This window comes from Tachypleus tridentatus, chromosome 1, assembly GCF_004210375.1.
Source record: "Tachypleus tridentatus isolate NWPU-2018 chromosome 1, ASM421037v1, whole genome shotgun sequence".
In the NCBI taxonomy this organism is placed as follows: domain Eukaryota; kingdom Metazoa; phylum Arthropoda; class Merostomata; order Xiphosura; family Limulidae; genus Tachypleus; species Tachypleus tridentatus.
In genome coordinates, this window is record NC_134825.1 from 26977318 (window position 1) to 26992173 (window position 14856).

General features: G+C 33.7%; 1 pseudogene across 1 annotated transcript; it reads left to right on the plus strand.

The window, feature by feature from the left end:
- The first annotated feature begins 378 nt into the window (after window positions 1-378).
- Window positions 379-13881, plus strand: LOC143244831 (protein GVQW3 pseudogene; annotated as a pseudogene). The gene is made up of 2 exons (XR_013025342.1): window positions 379-5614; window positions 6239-13881. The product of XR_013025342.1 is annotated as a protein GVQW3 pseudogene (transcript).
- The last annotated feature ends 975 nt before the right edge of the window (window positions 13882-14856 follow it).

A 14856-nucleotide genomic window follows, 5' to 3' on the forward strand; every position in this document is an offset into this window, starting at 1 on the left:
ATCTGTGCTCCTCAAGGCTAAATCTGATCCACGTACGAATTATTTAGAAATGAGGCCATCTCTAAAAATTATAATCAACGTGCTCCAGTTGAGAATCGCCATCTTGGAGATTTAGCAGAAACTGTTTTAAATATATATCCGTGTAGAATGCAACGTAGAAGGCATGTCTGAGTTTACGAAGAAGCATTCTTAAGCTAAGTTACCATTTAATAGTAACTTTTGATATTAACTTTAATATCGTATTTTGTTTTCGGTGTCTATTTACAAAATATCTGAAGAATATTTCTTAAAATTTGAGCGTCTTTACCTTTTTTAGGTGGAAACCTTGTCCAACCAGTTCTGAATGTATCGCTTTTCAGTTATCTCAGGGTAAGCCTGTCAGAAATGAAGCCTTACTTACAAACGAAGTGCAGCTGCTCAAATAATTTTAGCTACAGTTTCATTATCATTTTGTTTTAGCTTGTTATTGCTGATGGTAAATCTTAAATGTCCTTGCTCTTGACATTTTAGTATATATTATAGCTCTTGTTTTTCACTATTTTTTGTAGGAAATTTGTTGTTGTTTTTATTTTAAATATTTGTCTGTTTTAAATCTTCTTTTATATTCTAAAGCTACTTTCAATTTTTTTTTACGATTGAGTGGGTAAGTGCTATTATTTCATATTTAATATAATAATATTATTTGTAAAGATGGTCTATTTATCTATAAGCATTTAATATGAATAGTCTGGAACAAAAAAGTCAAAATTCTGGGGAGTGAAACTTATATTAAGGCTTAGAATGTACTATAAGACAGTTTGACCTGTGGAAAGACAGACAACAGTCATAAAAGCTTTGTCGCGCTTGTAACTGATTAACGGGATTCACTGTCACTTTTATTACGCGTGCATAGCTGAAAGAAGGTAGAGTTTAGTACCGCCACATCCTAACTCTCAGACTCTTCGATCTGCAGCTTGACATGTAAATCTCTAGATTAAGCTCAGTCTGTGTATCACTAATTTAAAGAGGTTCATTTCTTGATACAAAAAAGACTTTCTTAATTTGTTTTTGCTGTACATCCAGGTGACTTAGTTGTTAAATACCTACATTTATTACTATTATTATTTTCATGTGGTCTTTTGACAAAGATCTCTTCAGTGGCACAGTGTCATGTATTCAGACTAACAACGCTCGCCAATGGGTTTCGATATCCGTGGTGGGCAAAGCACAGATAGCCCTTTTTGTAGCTTTGTGCTTAACTATAAACAAACCTATCCCCCAACGAATTACATTTTAATAACATTTATGAATTGTGATTATTTTTACAAATTAATTTAATATTTTCAATTTTTTCTTCATTTATCTTTCCACATTCCCGTGTTTACATTTCCAAGCTGTTTATCGACAGATTAAAACATTTTATACGTATAGCCGACATGGCCAGGTGGCTAGGACACTCGACTCGTAATCTGAGAGTGGCAGGTTCGAATCCCCGTTACACCAAACGTGCTCTTTCTTTGAGCTATGGAAGCGTTATAATGTGAAGGTCAATCCCATTATTGGAATTCAAGCCATTATATGGTTCAAGCGTAGCCCAAGAGTTGTTAATGGGTGGTGATGACTAGCTGCGCGAAATTCATACCAAAAACCTGTTCTATTTGATAATCAGATTGAGTACCTAAAACCACTTCCTCAAAGTTCATGCACAATTACACAAACAATACCAGCTAGATTAGTACAATAAAATATTTTGATAAAAATTGGCGAAAACATGAGTTGTTATGCGAACTGGACAGATATTGCATATATAATGAAGAGAGACCTAAATACCTCTCCCCGTTAAATTTGTACATCAGATCATTAAGATAAAATCAAATTTAAAATAATAATAGTAATAATAAAATAGTGTTAAAATAAAACAGGCCACCTACGTTCTAGACTTATTGAAAAATAAATTAATTAATTAAAAAAAATGAAAGAACAATATGAATGGACATTGCCCTAAAAGGACCAGATAAAAGTTATGATATTACTACAGCCATTCTGTATTTACTCTAAATATATTAATGAGGCTACTCCAACAAAGTAATGTAGTGTACCTGGGTATACAAATATATATACCCAAACACCAGAGAGAGAGAGTCAGATGATAATATTCTATATATTTTCATGCAGTATTAATATGCCGTAGCGTAAAGTAGGATGGGGTGTAAATATATTGTATGCTATTTTATGATTATGTTTTTAACTTTCAATGCTGCAAAAACAGACTTTGAAAGTTATGAAAATAATAAGAAATAAAAAGTTAAGTAGACAAAATGATAAGTGAAGTAGACATGGAACTATTCTCAAGAACTACTTTAAAAATAATTCATCTTTTTTTCTTTCAGAAGTCAGTTTATTTTAAACATTATTCAGGCAACCAATAAAATAGTAAAAGTACGGTTGTGGTAATTACAAAGTTAACAACTTTAAATTAAACTAGAATAACCTGTTCTTGTTAGAAGTTTTTCCATATGTTTTGGAAAGTTAAGCTAAACCTTTCGCCTCATTTCCGAGTTCTTTGTACCTTAAGATCCATTTTTGAAACAAATCGCTTTATTCTATTTTCTATTTAAATACAGTGTGAAACGTGATAGTATTATTACAACACAATCAGTAAATGTATTTATTTTTTGTTGTTAAGAGAAAACTGCTGAGTCAGTGTGGGAAGGGGGAAGTCATAAGAAGACGAAGTTGCTCCACTGTTAAATTTTGAGCTTCCTGTTGTTGGCGATGTAATTGGTAATGCCATATTTCACTCTTGTATACGTGCAAATTATTTTTCAAGTATTAAATAAAATTTATCCCAGATTGCATTGATACAAATATGAACTTACATCTACCAGAAGAGTTACTAAAATTTTACGATAATAATTATCTTTAATAATAAATAGTTGAAATTTAAACAATTAGAACCACAAATTATTTTTCAAATGTTAAAGAAATATTTATCGCAAATTATATACATACGAGGTCTGTTCAAATTGTTTGAATTGCGCGGCTCCAGTTGGTTCCAGGGGAATCCGCTTGGTGTCGCTAGGTTCAAACAGATCAGCTGATTACGACGCCATTTCCCGATTGCAGATATCTTCATTTGTGTATTAGCTACGCGGTTTTAAGTGAAGTGCGTTTTTTTCGTTTGGCGGATTTCAGAATGAATGACCTGAAGGAGCAACGACTTGCTGTGAAATTTTGTGTTAAACTTGGAAAATCTGCGACTGAAACTTTTGCTATGCTTAACACCGCTTACGGTGATGTTGGTATGAAGCGTACGGCATGTTTCAAGTGGCATGAACGTTTTAAGGAGGGTCGACAGTCCATTGAAGATGATGAGCGTCCTGGACGTCCTTCCACGTCAACTGACGACCCACACGTCGACAAAATCAACACCCTGGTGCGGGCAAATCGACATCTGACTGTCAGGGACCTTGCTGAAGAGTGTGGGATATCAGTTGGATCTTGTTACGAGATTTTGACCGAAAATTTGAAGATGCACCGCGTTGCTGCGAAATTTGTGCTTCAGAACTCGTGAGTTTTTGGCGAAACACTCGATCACTGTTTTTCCCCACCCCACCTACTCACCTGACTTTGCTCCTTGCGATTTTTTCTTGTTCCCCAAACTCAAAAGACCCTTGAAAGGAAGAAGATTTGAGACGATTCCCGAGATTAAGGTAAATGCGACGAAGGAGCTGGAGGACATTACAAAAGAAGCGTACCAGGACTGTTTCAACAAGTGGAAACACCGTTGGGATAAGTGTGTGCGTTGGGGAGGAGAGTACTTTGAAGGGGTCCCAGACCTGTAACTTCTAAATAAAGTACATTTTGTTTTATGACGTCAGTCCGCGTATTTTTTGAACAGCCATCGTACAATTATGCATTAACGTACACCAGCAGATTCTAAAGTAATAATTATAATTAATAGTAAATAGTTGAAATTTAAGACAATTGAAACTGCCAGTAGCTAGCAAGAAGAGACACTGAAAGTTTAGTAAAACGTTGATAATGGAATTAAAGAAGATATAAATGAGAAAATAGTTGCAGCAGACCTTATAATGAATAAAAATGATTGGAGGATGGAAACACCTAAATATTACAGCGACCTCTGCTGTGAAGAAAAGTTGAAGTTAAATCAAATTTTGAAGAAAATTTCCACAACAAAAATCAAAATGTTTTAGCTTTATTGTGATAGCAGGAAGAGTGGGTAAATTTGCACTATACTCGAATCAGTAGATCTTTTGTTGTTTAATATATTCAATGATAAATAACCTATTACATATAAATACAAGTATTATACTGAAGAACGCATCGATACTGAACACATAGGTTTATGAGTAGAATCAATTTTAAAGTATTAAGAATAGTTCCACAACGTGTTTTAAAAAAAACGATAAGTTTCTCTCAGTTTTTCATTTCGGATTTCAAAGCGGAGATATGTAAAAACAGAATTTCAAATCCATTAGTGTTACATTGATCAATTAGGGTTTATATAGACTTAAAAATTTTAATGCAGTTAAAAATATTAAGTAAAGGCAGAAAACCCTCATAAAGGAAATGAGTTGCGTTAATATATGTCTAAAAAACTGGAGTGTCTGTTTTATAATTTTTAAATGATAAAAAATGGCTTAGCGTTTCAGTTATAATAATATCACCACCCCGTGGCGCAGCAGTATGTCTGCGGACTTTGACGCTAGAAACCGGACTTGCACACACGACGTGGGCATTGTGCCGATGGCCCATTGTGTAGCTTTTATTTAACTTCAAACTAATAATAAGAATACTAAAGGTAATAATGTATTATAAAAGGAAAGTACTGCTTCACAGGTTTTAGTTAGTTTGGTAAACAAAGTTTACATGAACCGATAAGTTAAAGTAATTTATATTATGTATTCACACACGTACACGTGTCACACATGCACGCAAGGGGCAGGGGCCGACGATATTCGACTTTTCCTATTTAGAAAAGTCGAGTGTGACGTGACACAGACTGTTTTTTGTTGTTTTTTTCATAGGTTAGATTGTACCTCTCATATTAAATTATTCTAGGTCTATTATATTTTTAATTTTAATTTCTTAATTAATCTGGTCTATTAGAAATTTTGCTAAATTATAGGAGTGTATTATAATAGTATTTCAACTACATTATAATCGTCATATTCGTATTTGAATAATATTTTGGTGTATACAATTACTCGCATAGCAGATTAAGTTTTAAAAGTTACGCACATGTGTACCATACTGTTTCATTATTAAGTATGCAATGGTACTTTTATTGAACAACAACCATTCACCAAATCACTTTAGTTAAGCTATATTCCACCAGTTTATCAAATCTTTATGATGTATTACAATTCAAATTTATATCTCAGTATACTGTATAAAAATTATAGGTATATATATATATGCAAATTACACAGACTGTTCTACTTTATCATGGCAGCTATAATATGTCATGTTGATATGTGAAATAATGTTATAATGTACATATATCAGTTATATATGATGTCACCTTGTTTGTTTGTGCTTTTTAGAACAAAGCCACATTGGACTATCTGCCATGTCCACCGCGAGGAATCGGACCCCAGATTTTAGCGTTGTAAGTTAATAGACTTACCTCTATCCTTCAAGAGAACATGCCATCTTTGACCAGAATGCTTATAATGCATCCTCAGGAATAGACTCCTTGATTTCTTTCTTTATGTTGTTAAAAAGCAGGGGTTTGTTACAGGCACAAGCTGCAGGCTGATATTCTTAACATATTTACTGTAGATAGCTCAGGGTAAATGGGCCTGAAATGAACAGAAATTCTTCTGTGGGAGGAGAGTGGAAGCAACAAGAAGACTTGTCCCTGGTCCGAAGATTTCTGTGGATGGCAATGTAATTGAGGCCATGTGAATTTATATGAAAAAATAAGATAGTTAAACGCCAACAAAACAATTTGGTCAAATTGAGGAAAGTAATACAGGATATTTCGAACAATATTCCATAATGATACACTGCTAAAAATAGTGTACTGGTATCTTTAAAACAAATATAAAATACGGATGCATTGTATAGCTAATTTACTTTTAAATTGTTTGTCGTAATTTGTATTATTCATGATAGCTTGACAAGTTACTTGTAATTTCTCATTGATTGTGACTCCTGTGTAGAATGTTTTTGTATTTTAAGTAGTGCTTCCTGTATTATATATATATATATATTATATTCTATCTAATAGATGCTAAACTTAAACTGAAGACAGGAACGCATCAAAAGGAGTGCTAGTGGCGTATCCCATAGAATGCCGACTCATACGGTGGAGTTTTTATTTTTTAAGGCAAGGATGGTTTATATTGGGTAAAAGAATGTATATCTCTCACAAAGCACCATCAAGGATCGGCATAGTCCTGATTGAAGATTATTTCTCAAATAGTAAAACATCAGAAAATTGTAACACTATCCAGTGTGGAAGAACATAATCTTCTTACAAAAACGGCTGTATTATCTTCAAAAAAGATACAATTTGTTCCATGTTTTGTTTCTGAATTCCTCGCAAAGCTTCCCGAGGGCTATATGTGCTAGTCGTTCTTATTTTAGTGGTGTAAGACTAGAGGGAAGGCAGCTAGTCATCACCACCCACCGTTGATCTATTCTTTTACCAGCGAATAGAGGGATTGACCTTCAAATTATAACGCCTCCATGGCTGAAAGAACGAGCTTGTTTGGTGCGACGGGGATTCGAATCCAAGGTCCTCAGATTACGAGTCGAGAACCTTAACCACCTGACCATGATGAGCTTGTTGTATGTTTAATAAACCTATTGAAATTTCAAATGATGTGGAGAAACCCTTACAAAGTTTACTAACAATTACCAGAACCGATGGCAAAGATTTTACGAAGTATTTACTTAATATACAGTGCAACCACATTTTTGTGTCATTTTCATGATGTCTTGTTACTGTTCAATCGGTGTTATGAAGTGCAAACTGATTTGCACTACTAGTATATCTTACACAATTAGTTATTATTATACATAACGTTTTGCTTACCGGTGACCTAGCTGTTGAGCATGAAAGTTTATACTCGTGTTCTTCCCATGCGCACAACTCAGTAGCTCATTATTTAGTTTCGTTATTAACAACAGAATATAAAAGCATCTTATGTATGCTAATATCATTCGATATATATATGTATATATATTTATAAGTGCTATTTAGTGTGAGAATTTCAGCTCCAATGATTTAGTGTCCAGCTGTCTTTCTGTAGGTAGTGCATAAAGTTTCATAAAATGTCTAGTCTATAAGCATTTTCACTGAATAAATATATATTTTTATCGTAAAATATTTCAAACTGTCATGGTCATTGAGAATCTTGCTCTCTTATTCTATGTTCTTCATTTGAAATTTTGTATTAAAATTCTATCCATTATTTAAAAAAATCAACGATAAGTTTACAGGCGAACACGCTAAAAGTCACGTTTGTTTATTTTTTGCGCAAAGCTACACAGAGAGTTACCTGCACTAGCCATCCTTAATTTAGTAGTGTAAAACTAGAAGATTGTTTGTTTGTTTTTTGAATTTCGCACAAAGCTACTCGAGGGCTATCTGTGCTAGCCGTCCCTAATTTAGCAGTGTAAGACTAGAGGGAAGGCAGCTAGTCATCACCACCCACCGCCAACTCTTGGGCTACTCTTTTACCAACGAATAGTGGGATTGGCTGTCACATTCTAACGCCCCCATGGCTGAAAAGGCGAGCATGTTTGGTGCTACGGGGATTCGAACCCATAACTCTCAGATTACGAGTCAAACGCCTTAACCCACCTGGCCATGCCGGGCCTGTAGAAGGACAATACAGTATAGAATATATTAGTACATCTCAACCTTATCTAAATTATCAACTACATGTAGCATTTTTGGAAAACTTTAATCGTGTGTGATATACAGAGGTTCTTCGATTCCCGGAAAAATCCATCTACAATATTATTATCATCATTTCGACGGTATAACGTCATTTAAAGGTTTTCTTGGGGTAATACGAGTATACACTGTTCAGAATGTGAAAAATCGTTTTACTATTTCAATAAACATAATTTTTAAGGCCAGTGTAATGAATGCTCGAAAGGTCAATGTGTTGTCTGTTCTGACTGTAAGAGAACTTGTAAATCTGTAGAATGTTATTATTGACATGCATCAAGGATTGATAGACAAAAGAAAACTTTTTGCGATAAATTTTACCATTGTTAAAACTTTTTTGTCATTATTGACAGAGAGAAACATTATCCTTAATGTCGTTATTTTATTGAATTCATATGTGTAGAATGTAAATCTTGTCTTAAACCAGTGTTTCCCAAACTATGCGCCGCGGTGCTCCAAGGCGCCGCGATGAACTCACGGGGGCACAGCCGGATATTTCAAATTTTCGAGCGAAACACAGCGATATCGACATCTGTCGGACACCGCGCGAACTACTAACATTTTTAACCTTAGACTGCGCTACATTCCTTTCAATGACGTTCTCGAATGTTTGAGATATGTTTTTGTTTACATGTACTTTCGGCTACGCCAGTAACTTCTCGAACTTTATTGTTTCTGTCGACTCTCGTGTCTGTCAGTAATTGAATTAACTGAAGAATGTTGTGATCAAGTGTCTGCGAGGTCAGTGAATTATTTTGTTGATTTTTAGTCCTTGTGCATAAAAATTAAAATATTTTTAAACATTAATAAGAAGTGTGGAAGTGAAGAAAAGGATGGCGAACCACAGACCAGTGGCAAAGTTGTGAAGAAACTTAAATATTGGAAATATGATGATAGTTATCTAGATTTTGGTTTTACTTTGGTAAATATCAATCATGAAGTGTCTAAAAGTTTTGGCTCCAGAGTGCATGCTTCTAAGCAAACTAAAACATCACTCAGAGACAAGTCATCCTAACATGGTTAGTAAATTCAGTAATTATTTTACTAGAAAGTTAAAATAATTGAAAGAACAAAAAGGTACATTTTTGAAACAAGCATCAATACCAAGCAATGTTTTGCTAGCATTCTACAAGGAGGTATATAAAGTCGCGAAATGTAAAAAATCCTCACACCATCGCAGAAAACCTGATTTTACTGGCTGCATTTTACTGGTGAACATTATGGTTGGTGAATCTGCAGAAAGACTGCTTTCAAAGGTGCCTTTGTCCAACAATACTATCAGTCATAGAATCCAACACATTGCCGAAGACCTCAGCTAATTAAAAAAAAAAAAAAAAGAAAGAGAAGGAATTCGGGTTACGGCTAGATAAGACGACGGATAGTAACAAGGATGTTCATTTGATTTGCTACACACGATTCGTGGATGGTGACAAAATTGTGGAAGACTTTCTCTTTTGTAAAAGTAACACTGCAGGTACAAAGACTCAAGACTTGTTTGAGATCGTTGACACTTTTATGTGTGAAAACAACTTAGACTGGACTAAGTGCATTGACATTTGTACCAATGGTTGTAGCTCTATGTCTGGTTGTTATGGAGGATTGCAGGCACTCATACGAAGCAAAACTCTTGATGCACTATGGGCCCATTACATAATCCGTAGGGTAAGCCCTTGTGTCAAAGCACCTGAGTCCTTCACCGAACCTAGCCGGAAAAGTGTGTTGAAAATGGTGAACTTTATAAAAACTCGGCCACAGAAGGCGAGGGTTTTTAGAAAACTGTGTAAGGATATAGGATCTGAGCACACATCTTTGTTGTACTACTGTAGCTCGCAGTGACTCTCCCGTGGGAATGAAGTATTAAGATGTTTGGACCTAACTACTCAATAAACGGAACTGTTAGATTTTTCTTTTTGACTAGGAGCGTCGTGAAACAAATTACTGAGACATTAAGGGCGCTGCAAACCGAGAAAGTTTGGATACGCTGTCTTAAACAATTGTTTATGTTTTCTCCAACAAAAAAATATCAAAGAACATTACCGTTATACAGCTATAGCTCAAAATATGAAAGGATTTGATGGGTACTTTATTTTGAATTATATAATTTGTCAAGGGATAAAAAAATCAGATTATTGTAAACGGTGGAAAAATTATGATTATTACGCCAAAAGTTTCAGAATAAAAATAATTAACAATTTTATAACTGTATACGCCTTTATCATCGTTTCCAAAATCATTTTGATTATAGTAATTGTAGAAAGGGAATTTTCCTCATTCTTTCAATACCAAATCAAATCACAAAATCAAAGACCCATTCCAGACACCAGTTTTTAATCTCTCCCAACACCTTGTCAGTGCTTGTAAGACAAAAGTTCCTGGATCGACACTGTCAGCAACGAGAGGAGGAGTACATCTTTGATTTACGAGAAGAGATGTAAAGGTATGAAAAAACTATTAGTGTTCGTTCTGATTAATTGTTTGTTTGTTGTTGTTGAAAGTTACAGTTATCATTTTTTTATTTTTCTTTAGATGCTACCAATATGATATAAATATACTTTGATGGTACTGTTTCCAATCTGAGAAGAGTTTCTCGTAACCTGTGATACACGACCATTGTTTCTGTATGCATGTCTGTATACAGATGTAAATTTATTTCACCATGGTGAATAGCTCTAATATCTAATCACGGATACTTTATGGCTAACAACTAAAGCCAAAAAGTATCCAATGGCCAGATTATGTACAAAAAATCTGAGGGTTTAAGATCCAACATGCATTAAATGGTGGTGGAAAACAAATACTGAACTGTAATAAATGTTACAACTTTTTATCCTGGAGCTTCGAGTTGATTTTGTCTTTGTAATGTACCATTTCTAATAAACTAGATGGGTCTGTTTAAAACTATATTGTACTGATTTAATGAATTTCCTTAGGGACCATACAGTAGTTCTTCACACCTGGATGTATCAGACTCCTTCTGTGGAAAAAAAAGTTATGTTGCAAGACTTTTGTACAATGTAAAATAAGGGAAATAATCAAGTATGTAGGTTTTACATCTTTATATTTGTTGACTAAAATATTGTGAATATAATGTTGAATATCCAATAATTATAACGACCACATTATCTATTTTAATTAGCTATTTTTGATTTATTAATGTGAAGACTTAACCCAGAGAGAACTTTATCATCCAGTGTCATCCATTTAGGTGTAATGTAAATCGTGTTTTATCCGGGCCGAAGATATCATATATCCGTAAATATCTTGTTTTTCTTATTTTGAGGCAGATGAGGAGGCCTAAGTTCAAGAGGTAAACTACTGTGTGGTTCCATGATTTTAACGGTAAGGTAACAGTTTTCAAAGGATATAATTCATGAAACAAATTAATGTTATTAAAAATATCTAATGCGCATATCTGGTACGTATGACTTTTCACATTTCTCTAGTAATTCGTTGAAATACAAATTCACAAAACTTACTAATTATTGAAGAAGTAAAATTTGTTTCTTTGGTTTGTTTTGAATTTTGCGCAATGGGCTGTCTGTGCTCTGCCCGCCAGGGTTATTGAAAATCGGTTTCTAGCAGACATATCGCTGTGCCACTTGAGGACCCATTGACAACAAGGAATAAAAGAAGAATTATCGTCACCAAACGACTCATTCTTCCAGAGTTTAATATCCTTCTGTATAGATAATAATTTTTCATCTTGCAGAACTCACTCCACGCCATGGACTGAGAAAAGAACACCTGTATTATATGAGTCTCATTTTCTTTATTTTTTATGAGAGTTCGAAACGGATAACTGTCTACTGTACCCTTTTACATGTTAAGTAAGAGGTCCGACAGGATGGGGTAAATTACAATTTCTAAACAAATAAGATATTGAGGATAAGTCTGTTGGAAATTACTTGTTACAATCTAGAATTTTCTATGTGATTTTGCCCCCCGCTAGTACAGCGGTATGTCTCCGGATTTACAACGCTAAAATCAGGGGCTCGATTCCCCTCGGTGGGCTGAGCAGATAGCCCCATGTGGCTTTGCTATAAGAAAAACACACAAACACACTCTATGTGATTTTCTCTAACTTGCCTCATAATAAGATACATATGCGCGCACGCATGTGGATAAGTAATAATATCCGGTTTCACACCCTCAGGGTCAACTTAGTATGGTTCCAAATGTCAGATTTCTAGGTTCTTTCCTCTTGGAGCTGTAGCGGTCACACACACACGCAGGTACACAGATACACAGACATGCTGTTTTATTAATATAAATAAATATCTGGTGCGTATAACTCTTCTCGTCTCTCTAGTACTTCTTAAAAATACAAATTCAATATTCATAAAACTTTCTAAGTAATTTACAGTAATGAACCAAATGATTAACAAATTCACCAATTCAGTAATCAATCGTGTATCTTAATAAACTGATTAAAAATCACTAATTCAATAATCAATCTTTTACTGTAACCAACTCATTAATTAAAAATTTTGTGACCGGGTTTGCTGACTAACTTTAATTTATATGACTCAAGTTGTTTTCTGAACTTTCAAGAAAATACTGTACTATTCAATAAGCTACAGTAAAAATACTTCAAAATGTTTTCTGGTTAACAACAATATAAATCAGCGTCTGGTTAAAAATAAAAACATATCCTACACCAAGAGATTTGATATTAAATAAAAATTAAACTATTATAAATTAAGTAAATTACTACAAATTAAGTAATAAATCACTTTCACTGTTTACTTCTCATTTCGGTGTTTGTAGGGAAAAGCAAAAGTTAATTTGAAATATTTGATTTTTTACTTATTATTCGACTATATCTATCAGTAAGTGTAAACATCAACCAGAACAAGCTTTACATAATGTAACAAAATTTTTACTTTTTTTTTTATCCTGGGCAGAAACTGTTATTTTCCAATTGCTTATGCCTAAAGTAAATGGAAAAGACCTATTTTTTCTTCAAACTTTGCTTTTGTGACCTGGAAGCGTATAACGAAAACATGATGAGAGACTATATTTTGGGGCTGGTACGTGAAAGTGATTTACATTACAGTCGCAAATCTCGAAAAACTACTCACTTCTAAACATTTTTGTTCATTTTTTGTATAAATTTAGTATGAATACATGTAAATCTTGATTCATATGTTGTTTTATTCAGTCTTTATGTAAATGAAAATGTGCAGATTTGCCTGTTTTTGTAAAGAAAATAGTTAACTTCTAAATTTCATTACCTAGATCACAAAGTTCGAAGGGAGTAATGGCCAGTTTTTGTACTTTTACAACATAAGCATTTAAGAAATAACACATACTATCCAGGAACAAAATTTGTGTTATATAGGGTTATCAATCGGTCTATTCTCATCCTCGTATCATCAGTCCGCTTTCTAGGTCACAATCTGCATCTTTAGAATGATTAACAAGTGTTTAAATAAAACATTTTTAGCAGATTCACTTGTTTCTTTTAAAAATAACAGAAATACGATCTCGTTTTTTTATTGTTAATTTATACTGTCAGCAGTTCTTTCGGGTCGAATATAATAGCCATATTTAAATATAGTTTAAAACTAAACAACTTGAATTATCATTTTACTAAAAGACGCAGATCATCATTAATGTTATATAAAAACGAAGTGATAATTATTATAATATATTCATTTCTATATTCTGCTTCTAAAGCCTTCAATTAATATTAATAACAGTTGGCATCATTTGTTGATGCCAGTGCCTTGACATATGAATTTTCGGAAATAAATATAATAAAATGGTTGTATTGTATTTAATTACTTTGTTTTTTCACTAACTTTCAGAAAATTGTAGATATTCTAAAACATGTACCACTGTTTAGTTGACTTCTATACTTAAATGCGTATTTCTACAAAGTAATAAAAACATAAAAACCATAAAAAGCCCGGCATGGTCAGGTGGGTTAAGGCATTCGAATCGTAATCCGAGACGTACGAAAAAATGTTACAAGACTGCATACGTATTCCAACCGAAACCTACGGGCCGCGTAGGGAGGGTTGGTTATTACATTTAAGTATTGTTTGAATAGCATTTCTTTTTCTTTATTAATCCACCCTCATAGAGGGGGGGGGGTATAAACAAAAAATACATCAGTCTTTCAAGACTTTTCGTGATAATGACTGTACTTATCTGGATTGTAATAAAGTGTTAATAAAAGGTAAGTACACACAGAGAAAATTTATAGTGATGAAGAAAAACATAAAAAATATTACCAAACCTATAAAAAAATAAAATGAACAACAATAAACGGAAAATTAACAAAAAGCAAACAAAATTATCATTTTAAATTACTGCAAATAACGCTGTACATCCCATCACCTTTAACACGATAAATACTATAGAAATCTGACAGTTTGTTGGTCAACCGAAACTGTGAGAAATCGAAATAAATTTTAGTTTCAAGTTGAGCCTTAAAAATGTTGACAAAATAAACATCAACACCACGTGATAGAACTTTATTGCGGGCTGAATATACACAAACGTAGTTATAACCGTACACAAATGTATCAACTTGAGATGATTAGAACTTAGCTGAGGTAAAATTCCAACCAAACCCACCTGTAATTTTTTTGTGATTCGTTAACTCACAACCTAAAACTGTCTTCAACAAAACTAAATTCCACATGCCCTGTATTCTGGAACGTTGGAAAAACAAATGAGCAATAGTTTCTCGAACAACTCCACAAAAGGAACACAAGCTCGTAAGATGATGAAATATATGAACCAACTGAATATTGGTAGTTACCGCATGATGCCAAGTAAGATTATTTAAGTTACAATACCAATAACTGACAAACGAATCAAAACATCCTTTCCAAATAGAATACCAGTCAATAGTGGACACGACACTTCTCCAAAGCTGATGCGGGACAGGAGGTAAACATTACCCTGTAAAACAATAAATACCATTCACAAGA